Here is a 26,343-nt window from a genome sequence, read left to right on the forward strand (position 1 = left end):
ATGAAAATAAACCTATGAAATCTAATTTATGACAAATTAAAAGACATTTTAGTTCTCAAATATAAACACTTAATGTCACAAAAACGCCAATTTTCTCAAAATTTCTATTTAATTTATTGTAATTTTTCACTGGAACCACAAGCTTTTTTTTTTTTTAATTGGATGAAGTTGTTTTGATGCTCATTTGAAAGAACAAATGCTCAAGAGGAACCAGGATAATCTGACATTAATGACTAATTAGAGGGAATTTGCTTTATGAAATAATGCCACATATGTATAAGCACATCTGAGAAAGCCATGCTAACGCGTCCTCAAACATTAGCCTGCCTCAGAATCTGCTGGAGGGCTTGTGAAAACAGATTGCTGGGCCCCACTCAGAGTTTCTGATGTGGCAGATCTGAGTGGGGCCCAGGAATTTGCCTTCCTAACAAATCCCCAGGGATGCTGATGCTGCTGGTCCAGGGAATATTCTTTGAGGACCATTACCGTAACAAATCAACATTATATTGTCAGGAAAAAAGAACAAAACACACACAAATAAATCAGTGGACTAGATTAGAGAAGCCAGAAACGAGCCTAATATATGTGAGTATTTAATAAATAAAGAATATCCATGAGGTGTGACTGAGTAAAGTATGATGCATAAAAGTCTGTATAACATGGTCTCAAAGAAAATATGATGGTGTGTATGTGCGTGTAGATACATGTAATTTGTACATACATGGTTAATATGGGTTGAAGGAAATGAAGGTGGGAGAGGGGAGGAAGAGTAGAGAAGTTCAGCCAAAAGGAAAAGATAAAAGTAGCACTAAATATATATGTACATATATATATATATATATATATATATATATATATATGTGTGTGTGTGTATGTATATATATGTATGTATATGTTATTATCACATTGATGCATTTGTGTAAAACTACACATGCCCATGATTAACGAAGTGTGAAAATGGACTTTGAGCTGAGTCCAAAGACAATAGAAATTACATTCCAAAGTGAGATGCCTAACACTCCTACCAGTAAATATTAAACAGCTACTATGTATGAGGCTCTGACCTAGACAAGCAAACAAAATAAAGCCCTCCCTCTCAGGTAGCTCACATTCTAGTGGGTCTGCACCATGAAGAACTGACCAAAACGGAGGTGAGGGACACTTGTCATTGGGCTCCTAACACTCACCCACATCACCAGGGCTGGCACCACCGGGGCTGGCACCACTGGGGAGACGATGTTCAGAGAGCACCACCAGCACCACCAGCAGGCTGCAAGTCCTCCCACGGAAAAGGAGAGTGGGGAGCACCCGCCCCTCCTCTCAAGCCTTGAGAAGGGTCTCTAGTGGATTCCAGCAACTCTGACAGGGTGAACTGTGGCTTGCTAAGTGGTAGAGGATGGTAGAAAGAAGGAAAGATGGCTTGTCAGGGACTCTCCACTCCCAGAAGTTGTAGAAAATAGGTAGAATGTCCATCCAAAATGGACACTTTGAGCATGACAGTATTATGCTAGAAAAACAGGCACGAACAGCATGATCCTGGGCAAACTGGATGTATGGTTGCTGTAGGCAAAGGATGAGTTTCTCATGGTCCAGACGAGACAGGGCTAGTATGGACTGTCTAGAGCGCCACTGTCAAATAATAGGAAATACTTATATTGCTCTCTGTCCCCAGTTCCTGGCACCAAGCTCCTAAATGATAAGACAAATAGAAACATTCATTGTTCTAATGTTTTGTCTTTGACCCTGGTTCCTGCTTTTTACACAGAGCTCTTAAATCCCTTGGAATTTCCTGAGTGACAGGAGCATCTTATACTCTAATGAGGCGACTCTTCGTGGGCTCCTGGATAGCTTCAGAATGGGGGCTAGAAAAATCAAGCCATCCAAACCACAATGAGATATCACCTCACACCTGTTAGAACGTCTATTATCAAAGATAGCAGATAATATGCGTTGGTGAGGATGCGGAGAAAAGGGAACTCTTATGCACTCTCGGTGGGAATGTAAACTGGTGCAGCTGCTGTGGAAGGCAGGATAGAGATGCCTTAAAATATTAAAAATCAAACTAACATATAATCTTGAAATCCTACTTCTGGGTATATAGCCAAAAGAAACAAAATCACTATCTGGAAATAATACCTGCATTCTCATGTTCACTGTAGCCTTATTCACAATAGCCAAGACATGGAAACAACCTAAATGTCTGCTGACAGATGAATGGATAAAGAAAATATACACAGTAGAATATTATTTAGCCTTAGAAAAGGAAATCCTGTTATTTGTGACAACATAGATGAATCTGGAGGGCATTATGATAAGTGAAGTAAGTCAAACAGAGAAAGACAAGTACTGCATTGTGTCACATGTAGAATCTAAAAACAAAACTAAAAATGTTTAACTCAGAAAGAGAGTAGAATGGTGGTTGCCAGGGGCTGGGGAGGTGGGATAGGGACGGGTTGGTAAAAAGACACAAACTTACAGTTATAAGATAAATGAGGTCTACGGATCTAAGGTGTAACATGGTGATGATAGTTGATAGCACTGTACTGTGTTCTTGAAATGTGCTGAGAGATTAGATGGAGCTCAAGGGTTCTCTCTCTCTGTCTCTCTGTCTCTGTCTCTCTGTCTCTGTCTTTCTCTCTCTCTGTCTCTGTCTCTCTCTCTGTCTCTGTCTCTCTCTGTCTCTCTCTCTGTCTTTCTCTCTCTCTGTCTCTGTCTTTCTCTCTCTCTGTCTCTGTCTCTCTCTCTGTCTCTGTCTCTCTCTGTCTCTGTCTCCGTCTCTCTCTCTCTCTCTCTCTCTTTCTCTCTCTCTCTCACACACACACACACACACACACAAAGGTGAATATGTGAGGCGATGGATATGCTAACTAACATATGATGGGAATCTTTTCACAATGTGTATGTATATCAAATCATCACCTTGTACATTTTAAATATAATTTTATTTGACAAATATACCTCAATAAAGCTCAAAAAAGAAATTGATGAAGTAAATGTTAATAATGCAAATTTTTAACAAAAGACCACACCATGACTGGAAACTTGGAAATTTCAGCTTCACGCTCCATCCTCCAGGAAGGGGAGAGGGATTGGAAATTGAGTTAATGACTGACTATGCCTACATAATGAAGCCTTCATAAAAACCCCAAAAGTACAGAGTTCAGAGAGCTTCCAGGTTGGTGAACACATCTGCCTGCCAGGAGGGTGACACAACCCCACCTCATGGGGGCAAAAGCTCCTGCACCCAGGACCTTCTGGACCTCTCCTTATGTATCTTGTCATCTGGCTTTTCACCTGCATTCTTTAATATCTTGTGTAACAAACCGGCAACAGTAAGTAAACTGTTTCCCTAGGTCTTATGAGCCACTCTAGCAAATTATCAACCCTGAGGAGGGGGACATGGGAACCCAATTTAAAGCTGCTCAGTCAGAAAAGCAGGTGACAGACAACCTGAGGCTTGTGATTGGCATCAGAAGTAGGATGTGGGGGAGGGTGTGTGTGTGACAGTCGTGTGGGACTGAACCCTTAATCTGTGGGATCTGATGCTATCCTCTTCATCACTGTGTGGTGTGGAAAACCCACACACCTGGTGTCAGAAGTGTGAGTGTGAGAGTGAAGGAGATACAGAGTTTTTCCTAGACAGCCACCTAAAGGGAACAAGGGACCTCAGTGTAGAGAAGCTACAAGTAGAGGTTTCACCGAGTCCCTCGTGCGTGAAGAATAGGGAAGTGACCAGCTGGAATAGAGGTAGATTTGACTTGGCAGGGGGAGAGTTCCTGAAGAATGGAGGGCGGGGGTGTCCCGAACGACAAGAAAAGGCCCACATGAGAAAGAGGGGGCTTTAGCCAGCTGCCAGGTCTGGGGACCTGAGCACAACACTGCAGCAGCGCCAGTCAACAGCAATGGCCTCCACTCCTTCCCTGCGCCCCAGCCGCAGCCCCTGGTGGCTCAGAAATCACAGCGATAGTGCTGGAGAAAGAGCAGGAGAACCAGCTGGGAAAAGACAGACATGCCAACACCTTCCCTAATTGCTGGCTTCCCCCTACAACCTGGGTCAGGCCCGGGGGCCAATAGAAACGGTAACGTTAAATCAAACTTGCAGTTTTAGTCAGACACTTTAATAACTAAATGGAGACTGTGTTATGTAGCTTAAAGTGACTGTAGCACAGACTGTTTTCACTGTCTACGAGTGGCCAGAGAAATCTTCCTATATTCTCCCCTGACGCCAGGGGAAGAATAAAATTAAGGGACATTGGGAGACAAAACTGACTTGCTTTATTTCAAGAGTGTGTTTGTTCAATTTAAGAGTTACATAAAATTGTAAAATATTGAAATGAATGGTAATCGAAAAAAATTGAGACGTACTTTCTTCCTCTTGTTAGAACACTGTCTCTGTGCTCTGAGTAGGGACACCATATCTTGGGGGCCATTAATAGCTGTAGAGTTTTAGCACCGAAAATGGAATGGTCTAAGCATCCACGAGGTAACCCTGCCCACCTCCCCTCTGAAGGCTTTGTGGGAGAAGCCACGGCCTGGTTAGGGGAAGGGACAGAAACTCCTGCTGGCAGTGGGGGCATAAATAGTCTCCTGTGGCTGCCCTTTCAGAGGACGCGTGGGGTTTCTGAAAGTTGGAGACACCTGGCCCTGCTTGTATCTTCTTCCCCAGATGAGGCAAGTAAGGATAGCTGTGGGGCTGGCCAGGCTTTTCTCTGGCTTAGGGAGTGAGGGCCGAATGGAGAGGATACTCTGAGGAGCAGGCAGGCCCAAGAGATAGCAGAGAGCAAGCTTCTGAGTGTCACCCCACAGCAGGGACAACCTCCCAGAGCTCCAGGTGCCACTGGATTCTCACATGCCTCCAGGGATAAGGAGGGGCTCTGAAAACATGACAGGTGGAATTTCTTCACTCTGGTTAGGGAAACTTAGAGCCAGATTCACTGTGATTGTGAAGTGAGTCCATAGCCACTCGGGAAGACAACCTAGTTTGGCTATGTCTAAGCTCTGAGCATGTAAGTGAAAGCCACAAAAAGCAGAGGTTAGAGGTTTTCACAATGGCTCAATATTGATTAGTTTGATCCTTAAATTGAGCTAACCTAAGATGAGGCTGGGACACAGTGCTAATTCCACAGTTAGTCTCATTCTCCTAGGCTTGATTCTATTTCCTCTACCAGCATGGATTCTGGCTGTAGAGAAATGTAATTACTTCATCACTGCTGCCCAGTGCACATTGCTCTGCCCTCCTGTGGCTGCGTGGGTCAGGCCAGCCTCTGCATTCGGGAATGACTCATTGCACTTCTCCTCATCTCTTTCCCTTCCCATCTGGACCTCTGAATGACTCTTGATTTAGTTCTCTGGTCCAACCTCTCCCCAACTCCTCCTGTGTATCTCTTTTATTCTCGCACGACTACCACACTCACAATACTTCTGACACCAGATATGTGTGAAGTTTTCCCCACACCAAGCAATTGTCTGTGACACCAGCTGGAAGTCCTACAATTCAATTCTGACTGGAACTGTAGTTAGTGCAGACCCCACAGGTTAAGGGCTCAGTCCCACGAGACTGCCCCTCACTTTAGACACAAAGTAGTAGGTCCCTAGGTTACCCACAACTTATGTCTGACTTGGGTACAAATTGGAGGTTCCCATGATTCCCTTCCTTGGATACAATTATTTGCAAGAACAGTTCACAGAACTTGAGGAAATACTTAATTATGTATATTATTTTATTATATAATAAAGTATGTGGTAAGGATACAGGTGAACAGCTATATACACAGGGTAAGGTCTGGAAGGGTCATGAGTGCAGGTGCTTCTGTCCTCTTGAAGGTAGGGTGTGCCACCCTCCTGGCATATAGATATGTTCATCCACACAGAAGCTCTCTAAACCCTGTACTGCTGAGATTTTTATGGAGGCTTCATTGATCATTAACAAATTGATGCTCATGACTGATCATTAACTCAATTTCCAGCCTCTCTTCTTTTCCCAGAGGTTGAGGGTGGAGTGAAAGTTCCAAGCTTCTAATCATGGCCTGGTCATTCTGGTGACCAGCCCCACCCAGGAGCCCACACAGAGTCACCTCATTAGAACAAAAGACACTCCTATCATCTAGGAAATCATAGGGCTTTAGGAGCTCTGTGTTAGGAACTGGGGTCAAAGACCAAGTATTAGAACAAAAGATGTTCCTATTGCTCTTGTCACTTAGGAACTTAAAAGGGTTTTAGAAGCTCTGTGCCAGGAACCAGGGACAGAGACCAAACTGTATATTTTCTATTACTTCACACCTGAATTTTACACTTGTATGTAAAACTGATTATTAAACTTCTCATTTGGGCATATAATGACCATCCCAGATTTAGTCCAAAACATAATTCTTAAACTTTCACATTCTCTAAAACAAGCAAAAATTTTTTCCTTTTTAAAATTAAATGACCAACAGTTAACCCACCCCACTCTTTATCTCCCAGCCTTTGTGTTTCAGCATTGGCAATTCCGCTCCTCCAGCTGCCCAAGTTATCTGCTGGGAGTTGTGCTTACTAGTTCTCTTGCTCACATTCCTTCAGGCTTATTCATCAGCAAGTCCTGCTAGATCTACCTTTTAAAACATCCCGTATCTGACAACTTTTCACTGCCTCCACATTACCCATCATCACTTTTCTTCCTAACTGGTCTCCATATTTCAACTTCTTCCTCTCTGAGTCTGTCTCCCACCCAGGAGCCAAAGTGACTATGCAAATACACAAATTGGGTCATTGGTCTACTTTGTTCAGAACATTCCCATGGTTTTGATTCATATTCATTAAAGTTCAACAAGGATACAAGACTCTACTATGTGCTACATAATTTGACTTCTGTATTAGTGTCCTACTGCTGTTATAGAAAATTACTCACAAATGCAGTGGCTTAAACACTACAAATTTATCTCCCATAATGTTGGGGGTTAGAAGTCTAAAATCAAGGTGTCGGTAGGGCTGCGTTCCTTCTGCAGACTCCAGGGCAGAATCTGTTTCCTTGAACTTTTCCAGTTTCTCTAGGTTGCCTGCATTCCTCCTTCATTCTCCCTCTTCTTCCATCGTCAAAGCCAGCAGCATAGCATCTCTCCTTCTTTAACCTCTGCTTCCTTGTATCTTCTTTATATCTACCTGGCCCTCCTGCCTCGCTCTTATAAAGACTCTGTGATTACACAAACCCACCTGGATAATCCAGGGTAACACCCCATCTCAAGGCCTTAACTCAATGCTATCTGCAGAGCCGCTTTACCATGCAGTGACACAGAGTTGCAGGCTCCAGGAGAGACATGAATGTCTTCGAGGGGCCATTATTCAGCCCGCCACACCTGGTCAGCTCCAACTTATTCTCCGGATCCCTATTTCAACACTTTGGCCAGCTTGCCAATCCTGGATATAGTAAACGTGTTCTAGATTGCTGCTAATTTTTCAGAGGTCTTCCCTTTCCATCCAATTTAGAATAATACTCCCTCCACTTTATTCCCTCACCCTACTCCATTTTTGTATGACCCTTATCATTTACCTGTTCTATATTTATTTGATCATTTACTTTTTTCTCCACCACACTAAATTCTATGAGAAAGTGGTTAGTCTCTCTCTCTCTCTCTCTCTCTCTCTCTCTCTCTCTCTCTCTCTCTCTCTCTCTCTCTTTCACACACACACACACACACACACACACACACACACACACACATTTTGTTCGTTTACTGTCATATCCCAAGTATTTGAAAAGTGTGTGGCACAAAATAGGTACTCAAAAGTATTTGACACTGTATGAATAAAGCAATGAACCCCTGTTTGTTTAACAATGTGAGATGGCAACAAGAATGAGAAGCTACTTTTAGAAAGTCTCAGAACCCAAGAGCATTTTAAGTCCCTAAATTGTAAATTTCTCTGTTTCCCTTCCTCCTATTTATTCTTAGGAGTACAGTGGGCAAGAGGTAATGTATCCTAAACAACTTGTACAAGCAGTGTTGAGATGACCTGGAACCTCAGGCTGTGTGAGCTCCCTACTTTCCTTCCCTCCATCAAGGCACTGGACATGGCCAAAGTGTCCCCCCCCCACCACCACAGAACGCCACAAAAATCAATGGAATGGAAAACAACAAAGGCCACAGACCCTGGGGGTGGGGAAGGTGGGGGAGGTGGGCACTGGGGCCATGAAGTCCCCATACTCCCAACTTGGGCCAAGTTGGTCCCTTGGTGGTGGTAGTGAATGCTGGAGACAGTAACTTTTAAAAAATAATACTGTCTTTCTCTTATAAAGTGAGTTCTGTTGGGGCAGAGCGAGTAAACTCAGGGAAGTGCTGAGCTTAGCACATAAACTATAAACAAAACAAATAACAAGAGTGAGATGTGCTGACCTGGAGCAAAGGCATTGCCAAATGTTTCTGACTATTACAAATCCCTGGCTCTCCATCCCTAAGATTCTATTTTCATGCATTCCCCTCCTTGGGGAGAAATTCACAGGAGCATTGCAAAAGTTGCTGTACAGCCTCAAAATCAGGAAGGAACCACAGAAGTAACATTTCCATAGTAACAGGCTCAGAACCATCCTGGCTGCCAGTAGAATGTGTTGATGTGATCTATTCCAGCAAACATAGCCACAATTTTAAAATGTGAAGTCAATCTGAAGGTCCAAGAAATAGCTAGCTCAGAAGTTCAGGGTGGGTTCCCAGTCCTAACAAACAACACAACACAATTTTAACACACATCTATAAGAAAGTAGCAAGTTTTCTCTGCTTTGAAGGGAGTGATTCATCATCTCTGGTGACCTACAAAGCCCTCACCCGGAGGCAAATGTCCCCTGTGGAACTTCATTATTAAATCCAGCTGGGTCCACATGACAACTCAAAGTCATGGCAGCCAAAGTGGAACATGCTGGCCTGAGGCGCCCCTGATGGGATTCGGCTGAGCCCGCCTTTCCGTTCAGTGTCCAACGTGTCAACCACTCCTGCTTTTCCTTAACAAGTCACGTCCTGTGTTGAAAGGAATTAAGATAAATGTTCATTTGCTGATTCATTTACTCATTCATTCATGCAATGAATCAGCAGTTATTGCGTGCCTTCTGTTCCGTGGGTGTGGTATTAGGTACTCAGGATCTGAGAGCACTGTGAAGGGGTACTCGTTCTTGAATAATTTACATACTACAAAGGCAGAGAAACATGTAACAGGACAACGAAAATATGGCAATGCCAAAATACGATTAGGTACAAGGTACTGTGGGAACTGAGGAGAGAACATCTACCTCAACTTGGATCTTAGAAGAAGAGAGAGATGCTGCTAAAGGAAAATTCTTAACTGAGGAAATTCCAAACAGTCTCCAATATGTGAGGCGTAAGAAGGATGGTGTGGATGGGAAGGCCAGGGGCTTTGTGGTGAGGTGGGTATATAGGAGGACAGCTGTGTGAGGTTGCCAAGGCGGAGGAAGGTCTGTTTCTGCAGGACGTCCAAACTCTACTCAAAGGTTTGGGCTTGGTCCCTTAGGCAATGTGCACTGGCCATACACCACTGGCGGCCCTTTGGCCAGCAAGGCCATGACTGTGTCTGCAGTTTAGGAAGTTCTTGGAGGAAGGGAGATCAGACTTTGCGAGAATCAAAACAAGAGGTAAAAAAACGCAAGAACTCAAGACAGTAGCAGTCAGGTAGAGAGGGAGGATGCAGATCAGACATGCATAGAAATTTAGAGTCATCAGAGCTCGGTGACAGGCTGGAGATGCAAGATAACGGAGAAGGAGGAGTACAGGATGACAATCTTACCTTGAGTGACAGAGAGAATAATGCTACTGATGGTGTGTGTACAGGATGCATTGTGTCAGGGCATATCTGATGGCAGGAAAGGTGAGTGGGCTGGAAAGGCAAGATAGGTTCAATCTGGGACCTACAGAATTTGACCTGTCTGTAGGACAACTGTGTGAATATGTGTATTTGGAAAGTGCAAGCAGAAGACTGAAGCATCGGACTGAAGTCTGGGGTTGACGTAGAGCTGACGGTCATAGAAGTGCCAGGTTCAAAGCACGGGCTTGAATTTGGGAGAGATATGAGAAAAAGGCTGAGGAGCGGGTCTGGGCAATAGACATACTTAAGATACTGGAAGAAGATGAGAAGACTGAGAAAGAACAGTCAGACAATTTAGGAAGAAAAGTGTGTTATAAAACAAAAAAAGGAGTGACTGCTAATGGGTACAGGTTCATTTTTGGGGTGATGAAAATGTTCTAAAAATGATTGGGATAATGGTTGTACAGCTCTATAAATATCCTAAAAACCAATGAATTGTAGACTTTAAGTGGGTAAAATGTATGGCATGTGAATTACATCCAGATAAAATTGTTATTTTTCAAAAAGGAGAAAGGAGTTTCAAAAAAGAAGGCAGTGAGTATGACTTGGAGCCAAACGTACAGGAAGAGAGTTTGAGTTGACCCCTTTGGAGGACAGTGAAGGCGGCGCTGGTCAAGTGAAGGGACAGAAACCCTATGGCAATGGGTAGAAAGAGAAGAGAGTCAATTGTTTTTAAGGTCAGTCAGTGATTAGCAAGTTTATAGGTCAGGAGTCAGGCGCCCATAGGTGAGAAGTTGAAGAGAAGTGGCAGAGAAAGGATGAGCCATGGATGCAATCCCAGAGGAGAAAGGAGGAGAGGGGCTGGGATCCAGGGCCTGGACCCCTCTGAAGCCTGTCGGAAGGAGGCCTCTGCTGAGAAGGAGGGAAGCAGCAGTAATAGCCTGGAGCAGCAGTTGCAATGGAAAGGGTGAGAAAGGTACAGGCAGGGGACCAAGGCAAGAATCACAACCCAGAGCCTGGGACTCAGGAGACACTGAGAACAGGGATGTCTGATTGCTTTAGAAAGAAGTGGCTCACGTTAGGGTCTACACTTTGGGCAAGCTACAACAGTGCCTGATTTAGAGAGTATCTGAGTTGAATTCTCCTCTCTTTACCGTAAATGAGGGGAGTGAAAATAAGAACAGAACTTTTAGGAAAAGATGCCAAGATGGGCACATCCACTAGAAGGTGCCTGGGAGGTCACTGTGCATTGGGGCCGTGCCTGCTAATGACGCTGGGGTCCAGTTCACGCCCTGGGTCCCCAACCAGACATAAGGTGGAGCTCAGCTTTCTTGTCCTGTTTCCCTCAATTCCTGGGCAGCTGGCACCCTGTCTCTCGCCATGTTGTTTCTCCTTTATTCTATCAATACTCGTTAAAGTTGTTAAAGACCTTCTATTATGATAGTGACACATGCTTATTATATGAAATAGAGAAAATTATTAAGCAAAATAAGCACCCACAATATTTCATCCAGACATAACTACTAGTATCACTTAGCATATTTCTATCTGATGTCTTTCTATGCACCTAGGGTCCCCTCTGAGTTTCTTTCATTCTTCTCATTTCAGGATTTGAGACTCTGGGAGTGGAATGGCAGACTTGAGGAGAGGCTGAGGAAATAATGTTGGACCAAAGGTCATCTTGGAGACGATCAGGCGTTGTCCATCTCCCAGGGTGTTGCCCAGATAAACATTATGAAGTTGATAAAATATCCCAAGATTTATCAAGCTTGGAAGAATGGGTCTCATATTCTGTCAAGCTCTCCAGGATTCAAAATCCCGTAGCTACTAAAACTGGGTTCTGGTATCTGATATCTTCACCATATTCCCAAGTCATAATTGTGGGGTTCCCCTTAATGACACAGCATCTCCTTAGTCATATCCTGTGCATTTATTTACATAGGGGTTTATTTCTGGACTAACCTATTGTTCTGCTGATTTCACTGATTCAAATACTATAGTTTTATGTTTTAATATGCTGTTAAACAAATCTTTTTGTCTTTAAAAGTTCAGCTTTAATGACAAATACAAATAAATCTTAATTACTCAACTTAATTTCTTCTTCATATTCACAAGTTTTTATTCTTCTAGGTGGAATTAGAATACATCTGTTATTGCATTAAAAATTACATTGAAATTTTGAGGCAGATTGCATTAACTTGTGCATTAACTTGGAAAAAATCTGTATCTTTACTATATTTATTTTGCTTAATAAATATAGTAAATTAATAAACATTAATCAATGTTTATTTTAGTTCTCAGTAGTTTAGTTTAAGTTACATCAATTCTGTATATTTCTGATTCAGGTTATTTCTGTGTGTTTCATATTTTTGTTGTTATTAGGAATGAACTCTTTTCCCATGTTCTGACTGGATCTTTGGTATAGAAGAAAAACTGACTTTGTAATATTTATGTTGTATTTGACTACCTTGCTGAATTTTCAATTGTAGTGTTATTTCTAGTGGTTCACTTTACAATCTTATCTCATTTTAATTGTTCCTCTTGTTTTTATTTCATTGAATTACACAGAACTTTTAGAAGAATTTCAAGAAATTATGATGATCCTGATTTTTCATTTGACTAATGATTTGTTTTGGTTTTGGTTTTGGTTTTGATAGGAATGCTTCCGTGCATCACCTTTGGCTAGGTTGATTTTCCTTTCTTCCTGATAAAAATACGATTTTCTCTCATGGGGATTGGATTCTGATATAAATACTACACTTATGCTACATGGTCACCAGAACTCTCTAAGAGCTGTGGTAGAATAACAAAATAACATGAAGGGAACCAAATTACCTTTAAAAGAAGAGACTTGAGAAGAAGAAGTATGCTTTCCAGAAATGTACCCACTGAGGCTGGGATTCATTCCATTCAGAAAACCATGAGACAATTATTTTAGTCAAGTACAAAGCAATACATAAGTAGCTCCACAACATCATTAACTTAGGCTCTAAACTGCTTGGAGAGATGCTATAGATTTAAATGATTAATAAGCTTGGAACTACACTGGCCATAAAAATATCTTAATATGCTTATTTCCTGAAAATAATGATCCCAGTAAGCTATCGAAAATAGGAGTAGGATGCTTATATAATGCCTGCTGTGTCTCACAAATCAATTGAATTTTATAAAGGGCACCGATTATTATTAAAATGACACAAACACTATGTTTCCATTTCAATTATATGCTTACAATTATTTTAACTGCATATTCATTTGGAGTCATCACCCAGATGTTAGAAAGGATGTGACTAGATTGGGAATGTCCTGTACATTTCTTTGCAGGACACTGAGCCTCATAGACAGTATGAATACTTGAAAATCTGTGGCTATTAAACTCGACAATTGAGGGCTGGTTTGTCACAAATTATCAGCTCCCTATTATTTCCGTGTGTCTCCAGAGAATTTGTTTCTCTCTTGCAGGCTCAGCACTTCCTAATGTTTAAGAAGAGATTACATTTCCCAAAAATAGCTGAGTCAGTTAAAATGGAATCAGCTTACAAGTCCTGATGCAACAGTTCCCAAATTCTTACTAAAATACTTGTGAAAGAACAAAAACAATATACACTGAAATTAGACCAGAATCTTGAAGGAATTCATAATAGAAAGACTGTAATACTGGATTATCAAGCATAATAGGAGGCTTTGTGTAGCTTCCCCCTCTATAGGATGAGAGGAAGGAGGAAACGCTTTGGAAAACCCTCAGCATCTCCCTCAGGCCATGAGAGCCACAGAGTAAACCAACAGCAAAGCTGGCCCAACACCTTAGGGTTATTATTTTTTGGGGATTGTTTGTTTGTTTGTTTTGGGAGGGTCTGTTGGCCCCTCCCCCACATTCACTTCCACCTTAACTTCTTTCTCTTCTCTGTCCACACAGAGCCTGCAACTGCCAGGTAACTCTCTGCGCCCAGGTAGAGGAAGACTGCAAAGTTTTCTGGGAGGAGGGTCCTCACCTGTGGAGCACTACATGTGAGCCAAAGGTGAGAATGGAATGTGCAGAGATTTTTTTTCTGTACTTAAACTTTTTTTATTTTTCAGGGAACCAGGAAATCAGTCTATGAGAAGAACGCATCGCCGTTCAGCAGAACATTAGTGGGTGAATATTTATTGAAAACAAAGCAAAACAAAACCCTGGAAATTTGCAAGCAGTCCTGGAAGTAAACGCACCCTCCAGACAAGGATATATCAGGGTGATTCTACCAAGCGCCCAAAGGTCCAGGAAGCAGAACCAAGGATTTGCCACTTGGGCTGTGTTGGTAAACACGAGCTCTGCCTATATGTTTTCCTGCTCAAGGATGAAAAAAATAGAAAACAAAAATCCTATATTGAACCTAGAGAATGTTACTGTAACCCAAGGTAAAGAGAACATAAATGTGAACACTCAGAGTAAGCAAATATCTTTGAAACTAAGTTCCTAAGGAAACAGAAGGAAGAAATTTGAGCATTTGCTCAGTATCAACAGGATGCAAGGAGACCTCCTTTGGGAAATGAGGAGAGGGGCTGAGGAAGATAATATCATTCTAGGCCTCAAATATTTCTGTACAAAATTCTGTTCAAATCCAATGTCCAGTAAACAATCAAAAACAGTGTGGCATAAGAAGAGAAAACACACCATGAGTCTGAACCAGTAGAGACAACAGAGAACCTAAATAGACCTGCAGAGGCTTCAATATTGAGGTTACAGTCTATAAAATAATGAAGTTACAGTCTATAAAACAATGAGGCTCACAATGTTCATGGTGAAATATAATAAAGCAAGCTTGACAATTCGGGCAATGAATTAGAAACTATCAAAAATTACAGACATTGCAAATTAAAAAAAAATAATAGAACTAAAAATTATAATAACAGCAGACTCAAGACAGCTGATGAAAAGATACATGAACTGAAATATAGGTCAGAAGAAATACTCCAGAATGAAATAGGTAGAGGTAGGAGAGTATAAGAGATATAAAGGATACAGTGAAAATATCTGACATAAGGTTAATTCCAGAGTTCCAGAAGGAGAGGGGAGAGAGAATGGGGAAGAGGCGCTACATGAAGATTTAGACTGAGATATGGAATCCAGGATTTGAAGGAGCCTAGCAAAACCCAACGAAGATACATAAAAAGAAATCCACAATGAGACACATTATAATAAAACTGCAAAATTCAAAGATGAAACAAATTCCCCAAAAGCAGCCAGAGAAAAAAATGAGATTATCCTCAAAGAAGCAATAGACTGACAGCTGACAGAGTACCCTCAAAGAAATAATACTCAGAGAGTAGTCTTAGCAACAATAGAAGCAAGAAGACAAGAATAAAATAGTCACAGTGAGAATGAGAATGGGACTGCCTAGAAATTTATTACAGAAATAAGGGGTATGACCATCAGAAATTAGGAGACCAAATTGTAATTATTGAACTCTATATAATACTATATCTATAAAATCTAAGAGACTCAGATTCAGTAGGATTAATAAAATTCAGCAGAACCCAATGGCTTCTCTACAGCCAACACTAAAATATAAAGAAAAAACTTCACTCACAACACACACACACGTTACCTCTCTCTCCCTCTCAGATACCCCCCTCCCTGCCCCTGCACACACGCCTTTTATAAAATGTCAAGAAATAATGCTAACAAGAAACGTATGGGACTTCTATGGAAAATAGTGAAAATCTCTATTGGAATTTGTAAAGGCAAAGTAAATATTTAGAGAGCCATTCCACGTTCCTGAATGGCAAGGACCTGTATCTTGAAGGTGTCAGCCCTTAAAGTAATTTAAGAAACACCCCAATGATATTTATTTTGGAATTAGAAAAAATCATTCTAAAGTTCATATGAAAAATAAACAGGGAAGAATAATGTGGGAGGAATGGATCTCCAGATTTTAAAGGATATAATATAGTTCAGAATAATTGACATGATGTGACAACAGCAAAATAATCAACATAAGTACCAATGGCACAGAAGCTGTCTAGACATTACATAAAGCACATTAGGATATTTGATTCTCTGGTGAAAAAGTCGACTGAAATCCTCATTGTGTAAATGAAGGTAAATTCTACAAAGGATTGAAGAATTTAATGTTACTAAATCAAACTAGAGACTAAAAATTTGAAGGATAGGTAACGTTTAAACTAATCACTAGACGAGGAAAAACTTTAGTCATAACAGCAATGGAGTAAATAACAACATAAAAATTTCTAGACTTGTCAACTTAAAAATGTTTAAACTTTCTCAAAAACATGAGAAACAAAATTAAAACACAAAGAAAAGCTTGCAAAATGTTTTCCATGACTATGACAAACATTTAACATGCCGAGTATTGGAGTTTTATGGATATAGATCAATAAGTAAAACTTATAATAATAAGTTACTTTTATATATCAATAAATAAAACAAGGTCACAGAAAAGAAAATGCAAATAGTTATATTTATCTTAAAAACTGACAGATTTAAATGAGAAACTTAAAAAATATAAAATTGGCAACACTTTAAAAAAAATCTAATGTTTAATGCTGTGAAATGGACACCCTCAACGGCATCTGGGGGCAGTGCTCTTCTTGGTAAAGCTTCTCTGGCATGTTCTGTCCATCAACTAACGTAAATATTTTATGCTATGGAGTTTGGCAGCAGGTAAGCATAACTTCACATTTTCCAAGCTTTGAAAGTAAGGTTCAGATATAGACGTATTTCCGGGGCCAGGAGCCAGCAGGCTGTAAGTGGGGACTCAGAGCCGGAACCAGACATGGAATGTGTGGGGACTGGGATTGAGAACCCAGGGAGGAACACAAGAGGTCACTGGGGTTCCAAAGCCCAGGACAGCAGACCCAGGTAAAGGTCAGGTTAAGATCAACGGGCACAAAGTTTCCGTTAAGCAAATGAGTGAGTTCTGGAGACCTGCTGTACAACATTATACCTACAGCCCACAGTAATGTAATGTATAGTTACAATATTTTGAGACGGTAGATCTCATGTGAAGTGTTCTTACAATAGTAAAATAAAATAAACAAACAAAAAACCCAGCAACCAAACACAACCTGGGTCCCGAGCCAGGAAGACAGCGTATAATGATGACACGTTAAAGCTGAGCTCATTCTCTGACTCGGCAAGTAATACGGCGCAGGAGCGACAGACCAGGCAGCTGAGCGCTGGGAATCCGTCAGCAACAAGACTGACTAGTTAGTCCAGCACTGAGGGGCTGAGGGTGTCCGGGGGAGGCTGGAAAATTAAGATTTAAAATGTCCCCCAAACATAAAGCAGGCCAACAGACAAAATAATGCAAGTTTTCGTGAGGGTGATGAAGGAAATACAGCATAGAGAGGGTTAGGGTGCGGTCCCAATTTACAGAGTAACACAGAGGGCAAGGAGGTGACCATTAGGTCCCTCGGGGGCAAACGGGTGCATAGAGTTCCTTCTGCGGAGAGAAAGGGCTGTGTGCGTTTGCAGCCTGCAGCTCTGCTCCACGTCCTGCCTCGGTGCTTGCTGGGTGGGCGGGAGAGTGCAGGCCTGGCGCAGGGGACCAAGGGGCCTCCTTGCGCTCGCACCCCGTGCCAGGCCCTGCCGCCGCCTGCCGGGGAGCCGGCTGTGCGTGGGGCTTGTGCGCGTGCTTCCTCGGGCCTTTCCTGCCGCGGATAACTGAACAGTTAAGCGATTGTTCACCACATAGACCATGGTCCAGGGAGGCACTGCACAAATTGCTAAATTAATTTATTTTTAAACAGAAATGAGATTTAAAAAATTAATAAGGTCTTGATGTGTTTCACCGCATTCATGAGAATGTGGCGCTTCTGTCCTAGTGAAGCCGTCATTACGCATTCTGTGTGGCCAAACCAAATGACACATTGGGAAGGAATTCTAACCGCAGCATCTTTTTCTCCTTTGCAGTGACCGTCCACGCCTACACTAGGAGAACCCCAAGTGGGCCGTCAACATCATCAGAATATCGTGGTGGGTAAGAACCTGGTTTGGAGACGGAAAATGACGACGACTCTAATTTCGGTTCCTTTACTGTGCTACTTTGGGGCCTCGGTTTCCACGTGTCTAAGAGCGACTTTGCCAGGTCTTGCTGAGAACTAAATGACTTCTTAATAACGATACTAGTTCACCTATGTTAAGCACTCACGCGCCAGCACAAAGGTTAGGATTCTCTGTAAACAAGAGAGTTCTCACATGTAAACGTCCCAGGAGGTGAAAACTATTCAACACCGTGTTCGAGCTCAGGTACATAACGTGCAGAGCGCACACTGCTAATCTTCTACCGGTCTATGAGATGACTTGTCCAGCTCTCATGTTGTATTCAGAAGTGTTAGATCTGAAGATATTCTGTCACCAGAGATAACAGACTACCAAAAAGTGCTTGTGTGCACATGCAGACAATGTGAAAAATCGCTGTTTTGAATTAGAAATATTTTCTATCCCAGACTTTTGTGGACTGTAGGTTTAGGCTTCCAATTATTGTCCTAACCATTTTTACTTGGTTCTGTTACACTGTAGACACATGATTTTTCTTGGCTTCTCACTTCACATCTGCATTTAACTCAGCTCAAATCCTGTTTTCTCGCTCTCCCCTACTGACCCACGTTGCCCGCAGCCTCCACCCAGAGTTATCCCATTTTGGGCCCGGGTCTCTAACAAATCTGAGTTTCAGGAGTTGCAAAGCTTTTCTCCTATACTTACACCACATAATTTATTTCAAAAATCATGCTGTTTTATTTGGGAATTATTTTTCTTCCAATTTAGACCCAATCACGGAGCATAGAGTCTGATTAGGAATAGCTACTTTCAATGCCAAATGGAGACAGGACAGAAATAAAAAGTTACCACGGAAAGGTTTCTGAGGCGCCTGGAAAAGACCAAACCGGAAGGTGACCTGGGAGGTCTGGCCAGGAATGGAAGATGAAAAGTCCTCAGATTTAGGGGAAAAGCAGACATGTTAAAAGGACACTATGAAAGGCACTGAAAAATAAATATAACAATGCAAAATAGTTGCTTTTGATTCAAAACCCTGTCTTCTGTGTCTGACTTAGTATCTTTAGCACGTTCTGAAGAAGTTGGAAAGAGATACACACAGAAATATCCTGCTCATTCTGAACTCTGCAAGGAGTCTGAACTACGTAAGCCCAGAGGTTGGAGCTGGACGATACGGAGCCACGCGTGTCCACCCCTTACCGATGAATCAGCTGGTGATTTGGATTCAGGGGTAAATCAGGGGATCACACACACACAGACACACACGTGTGTGTCTGTGTGTGTGTGTGTGTGTGTGTGTATGTATGATTCTTCTTTAGGAAATCCAGCACTTCCAAACAAGCTTTATTTATCAGACATAACTGCCTTGAGATAAAATCATGTATGTGGGGATAGATATGTGTTCCTTGTACAAACCCACCATTGATTTCCTCCTTTACCCAAATACTCACTGACTGATAAACAAGCTGGCTGCTACTAGAGGCATTGTGTGTCTGACATCCCAGGCACATAGGCTTCTTATCCAATACTAATCCGCTAAATCTGTGCATCTCAGATTGATGGGATGAAATTAGGCAGATGCTTCTCAACAGGATTGGGATAAAATGACAGACTACCCATCTTTTCACCATACTTCTGGTGCTTCAAGTTGCAAGCCAGATTCCTCCCCAAGTGCCATGTTGGGACATTGGCCATTGCTGGGCCCCCTTTCTCTAAACACTCTGAAGGGCACTGTGTGAACATGTGCATTAGTTAGAGAGTTAGGTCATGCTGCTATAACAACCACAGGACTCTGTTGATGACCTGGGTCACCCTTAGATACCCAGTTAGAGTTTCCGTTACTTTATGATGCTGCTGTAAAGGCCTGAGGGCTTGCCATGGTAGGGGAAAATTGTGCAGAGTCACACACCAGCTCTTAAATGCTTCCATCTCAGAAGTGACAAACATCACTGCTGCTCAAGTTTCATCAACTAAATCAAGCCCTATGGCTACATCTAACTTCCAGGGCATAGAATTATTCCTACTGTGGGCTGGAGTTCAAGCCAATCAGAGAATATTGTTGAATAGTAGCTGTGTCTACATGGAGAACATTAGTTGGTTCTGGCTGTTCAGCGTCCACACCTAATGAGCAGGTGAGCCACACTGGGCCAACTGGATGCTCTCTCCAGGAAGTCCAGTGCACTAAATGCTTCACCTGGACAATCCCAAAAGACATGTGTTTACCATGCAACATCAGTGATGTAGCTGGGTCTGGAGATTAAGGTCTCCCAAGGACCTTCGCTCTTGAATGATGTTATGCAAGAACAGAAAAAAAAGGGGCTCAGTCATTCCAGCAGTCTCCCCTGCTAATACTGTCAGTTATTTTCCACAGTCCAGTCACCCTGAAGCTACCCTTGCTTCTTGCTTTCTGCCCCATTTTTCTCAGCCTGCTTCTTTGCTTTCCTATGAATTTTGAGAGCTACCAATACTCTCCCAGTATGTTTCTTTTATGCTTAGTAAGAGTTGGTGTGTGTTACTTGCACCCAAAATTTTCACAAACAGAAAATAGAAGCTGAAAACAAAATGTCCAGCTGATATGATCTGCAGGTACTATGAGATACACTGTTGGGTGTGCACTTGCACGGGGTAGGGGTAGGGGGCAGGGGGGAGGGAGATGGGAAAGGGCTTGAAGGCAGGGAAATTGGATTCCAGTCTCAGCTCTGTCACTCGTCTTGCTGTGTGAACTTGAACGAACCCCAAAAATGATCTGTAAAATAAGGGTCTGGGACGAGCTGATCTTCAAAGTCCTTTCTGGCTTCAGTGGACCGTGACTGTGTCATTTGGGGTTTGCTGAAACAAGCACAAACCCTGTATTTTGGTCTCTGATTGAAACCAAAACCAGGCCCCTTTGATAAATAACCTGTCAACTCTACAGATTCACTTGGAATCACATTAGCTTAGGAAATCACAGATTGCTGAGATTTCACATTTGAAATGTGCAGAGGTCCTGGCATCTATCTGAAGACACGCCATGGACCCTGGGACTTTGCCTCAGCACCAGGGGTGGCATTCAGTGCAAGTTATCAGGCCATTACTCATCTGATTTCTGTTTATTGGGCACTACGGCCTTTAGTTTTTTGAGATTATTAGGGGTCCTTCATTTATATATCAGCTTAGTACCCAAGAGGCAGAAGAACCTGACATGTCCAGAACATCGTGATATAGTAATATCAATAAAAGTAGTGACTACAAAACCCCCAGCTCTCTGTCTCTGGTTAGAAGAAGCCCAGGAGTTGGGCAGAGAGAAAATCCTAAGTATTTCTCAGCAGGTGGGTGCACAGATGAAAAAGTAGATGACTTTCCCCATGAATAACGTTCACCTCTGATTGAAATTCTGTCCAGAATAAAAGGGTGATGATGTGCTGAGATATGAATGACACTGTATCAGAACGACCTCTCTATACACATTATTCTTCCTACATTTAGCCAAAGCAGACTCTCTCTAGCGCTTACATTTATTTAAAAAAAAAATTTTTTTTCAAGATATCCTGCACTGGAGAAGTCAGGATGAAGACCAGGCTCTACTGGTGACATTTTGCCTTTCACATGCACAAAGGGCTTCACCGAGTCCTGCAGACCATGGCGGGGGACCTGGGAGGCCACTGGTCCTACAGGCTGTGGTCAGAGGGCACCGTCTGGCTGTGGGGTTTTTTTCATCTCTACCTGAGTAGACAGATCTGGGATCTTGGCCTCTACACCCGAGGACTAAACAAGTAGGCCCACATTTTAAAGTGGATTGCAGTGCGTGTTACTCTTCTGGATGAGGTGAGAAAAAAAGACTTGAGCAGCTGAGCAGAAGAGATGTCTGGTTGCCCAGAGATTCCAGAAGGTCCTTACAAGCCAGGGCCCTCTGTGTGAAATCTGAGGCTTTCTACTGGGCACAAAGTACTTATGGAATGTGCCCAGCAAATGCTTTTCTGAACTCCTGACCTCAGTTGAAGATAGCAGATACTGTGCTCTGTGAAAACAAAGTGCTGGGCAATCTGAGGGCATGCTTGCTTTAGTGCTCTGGTTCTCGCGTGTTCCAAATACAGTTTGCCTTCTTATATGGTTGCAACGGTTATACTTGCAGCAATTTAAAAACTGAGAAACCACCCATGCAAAATAAGTGCATGTTTGTGTTTGCCCTCTGAAATGTGATGTCTTTAACGCAAGGCAGGGAATGTTTAAACGGTCTGCTTTTCTCTGTTTTGGTTCTCAGCTAGACTCACAAAGCACATGAACTGAGTTCCTGGTGACCTTGGCGGGAGAGAATGAACCCACGAATTTGGCAGAACGGAAGGTATGTCCCGGCAATCCGAGAAGTCACACAGCCAAGTCAGGACACTGTGGCTTTGGGGGTGGGGCGGACCCTCTGAATCCTGAAATGCGTTGTCCAGTGATTCGTTATGGCCTTAGCTCTGGACCTGGCATCTCTGAGTTACGTTTTTCAAGGCTCGGTTCCAGGACATCACCTTGTAAAAACAATGCACATGAGATTCTCACAGTGTCGTCAGCTAAGCCAATGCTGGAACTGAACCAGAAGTCCTGGAGCGAAGGTGTGGGGTGCTGAGCTGGGGACGAGCCAGCACCTACACAGTGGAGGTGGGAGCAGCATCCAGCACATACATTCACAGATGATGAACTAAAGAGTATTTCCCATTAAAGTCTGATGCTGAGACCAGATGTGCAGTCCACCAGGGCAAGCCATCTCTTGTGGTTGCTGCTGACAGCTTCCCACCGGGAAGGACAGGTGAACGCCTGAGGTGACGAGAGCAACGGAGGGCTTTCCAGGTGGCCGTGGAGGCTGACTTCTATCAGCTCCGACTTCCAGCAGGGAGTCACTTAACTGTGCCATACGGGAGGTCTCAGTGCCTTGGAGGTTAAGTGACTCAGGATTCTGAGACCTGGCTTCTGAAAGCTCCCCTAGTGGGGAGTTATTTAAAAGATCAAGGTTCAGCAACTCCCTGGGGCCAATATTTTAACTCAGGAGAGAAACAGTGTTTATTGCATAGGTGCCAGTTATAGAATTCGGGGGCTGGCTTCTCTTTATCACGGCAGAGCCACCCCATCTCTCAGTACTTTCCGAGCTGCAAAAGGCTTCAGTACGCACTGTCCATTAGATTTTCATCACAGGCCTGTGAGGACAGGACTCAGGAATCATCTGTCTCTGGTTTACAGGAGAGAGAACTGATGTGTTGATGCGAAGTGTCTGGCCCGAGATAACAAGCTAGTAAGGGGCAGAGTTGGAATTCTTTAATTGGCCACACTGTTTTTCCAAAAATCAAGTTTACAAAATGCCTCCAACAGGTACTACGGATATATACTAGTACTAGTATATACATATAGTTTAGCGGTAATAGGACATGGGTACATGGTAACATCTGTGTGGTTGTTTAAGGCAAATCATGAAGGGACAAGGGTCTCTGGTGGACAACTTTCAAGAAGGCCTACATTGTCTCCTCTTTGTAATCTTAATTCTCTATTTTAGGCCTAAATCTCACTTTCTTACAGGTTCAAGCTCCTCGGCATAACAAGAGATGGAGCAAGGATTAACTCCAAGCAACACTAGTACTTCCTTAGACATGAGAACATAAATGAAGCCATCTCAATGTCACATCCTTTTGAAGACAGGTGAACCAATTAGATTTTTGACAGTCTATCTCCTTTTTCACTTCTTCTCCTAAAAATAATCACATAAGTCTCCGAAAGCAAATATCTGGGAATAAGGACACAGCCTGGCAGATGTCTTAACAGCTACAAAAAAAAAAAAAAAAGGGGGGGGCGGGGGTGGTTGATGAAAAAACAACAATTTGACCAAGAGGTGGAACAGGGCTCTGGGGCCAAAATACTACCTTTAGGAGACTGCATGGGATCACCAGGGACATAGACTTTTCCAGAAATATCCTCCCAACCTCCAGAAACAGGGGACACCATTATCACCGCACATATGTAGCAATACACCTATAGAAGCCAAAAAGACAACCCAAGTCCCACCAGTTGTGGGGATAAATTAAAGCAATAGTGCAATAGTGTTTCTTTTCCTCAGCCTGGCCCTCCACCCACCCACAGCCTAGCAGATCTCAAGATTGCCACCATAGTGAATTTACATAGAAATCACGGCTAAGGAAGAGTTATTTTCTTGACATGGATATGACACCTGAGCCAAGATAGGACGAGTTTCAGGAGTCCAAAGAGTTATGCTTATTAAGGTTGCCTAGGATAGCAGCATAAGGAAGACAATCTTGAGTCTGTACGAGAGGCACCAATGTATGTGGTGGTGAGTCAAGCACCGTCAGTCCAAGACTGAAGAGAATCCTGGGGGGTAAAATGTAGATCCCTTCTCCAGAGGAGACAGTGAGTCAACTACAGTCAGCAGAGGACAGGGTTGAAGCAAATGGGAACGTTTTGAGTATCAAGGGAGAGGTTGGAACCAGACCACACCAGGGAGGAAAGAACGGCTTGGGGGAGAGCAGTGTGGGTGCTGAACAAACCTGAGTTTCTTTCCCTGGGTAGCCTCCTGAAGTGGTGCCACCCCATTGTCTGGGGACAGCTGGGGTTCATACCGGACTTCACCAGGCAGCCAGGGACAAAAGGTCCCATGTCCCACCCTATACACAGTGGAAAAGGCAAAACCCAAGACATTTCACTCTAAAGATAATGGAAGTCACAGCCCAAACGGGAGCACTGAGCTTGCTCAGAAGGTGCTTCCCTGAGATTTGGAAACCTTGAGCCCAGAGCAGCAGAAGCACTGACTTGTCTCGTGATCGATGGTATAGTTGGGACTGGGATGGAGAGTTAGGGAACTGAAGAAGTCATTGGGGGCCAGATCAGGTGAGTAGGGAGGGTGGTCCAATACAGTTATTTGTTGACTGGCTAAATACTCCCTCACAGACAGTGCCGTGTGAGCTGGTGCATTGTTGTGATGCAAGAGCCACGAATTGTTGGCGAAAAGTTCAGGTCGTTTTTGTCTAACTTTTCCATGCAGCCTTTTCAGCACTTCTAAATAGTAAACTTGGTTAACTGTGTGTCCAGTTGGCACAAATTCACAATGAATAATCCCTCTGATATCAAAAAAGGTTAGCAACGTTGTTGCAACAAGTTCGCGAACTTAATTGTCAGACCTCATATATGCTCTTACCACCACTGTCACCAATATTAAAACACCAGACATACCCATGTGTGCTGCCTGAGTTGATTATTTTCATGGGGACGTGAGGAAAAAAACATCTTTTGCCATCTTTGTCTAGCTCAAGACTCTCAAAGAGTTGTCAGGCTGATTACTGACAAAACTGTTCCCTTTGGAAAGATGTATCTGTGTGAATCCGGACTCCTCAATCTTGGCCTATACAAGACTGACACTGAACAAATACATTTACATCTCAGAGCTTTAAGTTTCTTCATCTGTAAAACTGGAACAGTAACTCTACCCTCGTTGGGTCTGACCATAAGGAGGTGGTATATGTGGACAACTTTCTCACCAGGAGAACTGAGGCACGTCGAGGTTTTTGCTCTTTTGTTTTCACACATAAGCACCAGAATGGGAAAACCTGGTGGGGGGTAGTCGACCATAGGCCTGAAATTCTTGAAGAAGATGTTAGAGACAAAGAACCCCCTCACCTTCCCAGGCAGAAAACGCATGTCCCCAGAGGGTGAGGGCCAACCTGAACCAGCCTATACCAAGGACACCAGCTGAGTCTCAGCAGAGAGGGGCCCTTCTCGGTGTCCACCAAGTCCAGTCACCAGCCCCTTTGAATCCCATCCATCTCTAAGGCCATGCTCAAGTCCTCCCTTCTTTCTGATATATTCCTAGACCTCCTCTGTTGCAATTTCCATGGTTTCTCTAGTCCTCCCACCTTCCTTTGTTTGTCCCACTATATAGCACACTTATAGTTTTCCATAGTTTATTATTTGTATGCATCTTGGGTTGACCTTCCTTATGAGACTTTGGAGAGCAAGGAGTGTGTAGTTTTCATCTTGGTGTCCCTTACACTGCTCTATTATGATATCTGCTTTTCAAATGAAGGTTATTTCAAACTCTCACCTCATCAGCCGTCTAAAGCCGATCCTATAAATAAGCAGTGAGGGCAATCTTTGCAGTCACCACCTAATGCCTGCATACTGAAATGCTTACCAGGCCTCTTGTCTTCAGATTCACCGCCCCAATTCATCTTCTATAAGTACCATTATTACATAAATTATTTAGGGTTCTGGGAAGGTGGTTTTTTTAGACATGAGTCTGCCATCTTCCATAGCTGCTGGCATCTAGAATGAAGAATGCTTTTCTCCTCAAAACAAACAAACAAATAAATAAATAAAACTATTTAAATTTCCCACTCAAAAATCTTTTAAGGACTTCACTGCCTACCGAATACAAAACTTCAAAGCCCTAAAGGGGCTCTCCACCAGCTAACTCCAATCAGCTATTTAAACTAATTTAACCCACCCATTCCCAAAGCAGTGAGGCTAGGTGACTCATTCATCCACTCATTCATTCATTCATTCATTCACTCATTCATTCATTCATTCATTAAGCATGGGTTGACTGC

At 42.8% G+C, this 26,343-nt stretch overlaps 1 protein-coding gene and 1 long non-coding RNA gene across 11 annotated transcripts in view; one reads left to right on the forward strand and one right to left on the reverse strand.

Moving 5' to 3' along the window:
• CALN1 (calneuron 1) overlaps nt 1-26,343 on the reverse strand; it is a 633,346-nt gene that overhangs the window by 87,874 nt on the left and 519,129 nt on the right. The gene's annotated exons all lie outside the window — the stretch shown is intronic.
• Nucleotides 3,172-24,969, forward strand: LOC109436895 (uncharacterized). Its single transcript, XR_012494942.2, has 7 exons — nt 3,172-3,332; nt 11,389-11,623; nt 13,697-13,799; nt 17,693-17,759; nt 18,835-19,007; nt 22,017-22,097; nt 23,309-24,969. It is a non-coding gene; the product is annotated as an uncharacterized LOC109436895 (long non-coding RNA).

The sequence above is a fragment of the Rhinolophus sinicus genome, chromosome 3, assembly GCF_057876585.1.
Source record: "Rhinolophus sinicus isolate RSI-liver-muscle chromosome 3, RSI-T2T, whole genome shotgun sequence".
NCBI classification, from domain to species: domain Eukaryota; kingdom Metazoa; phylum Chordata; class Mammalia; order Chiroptera; family Rhinolophidae; genus Rhinolophus; species Rhinolophus sinicus.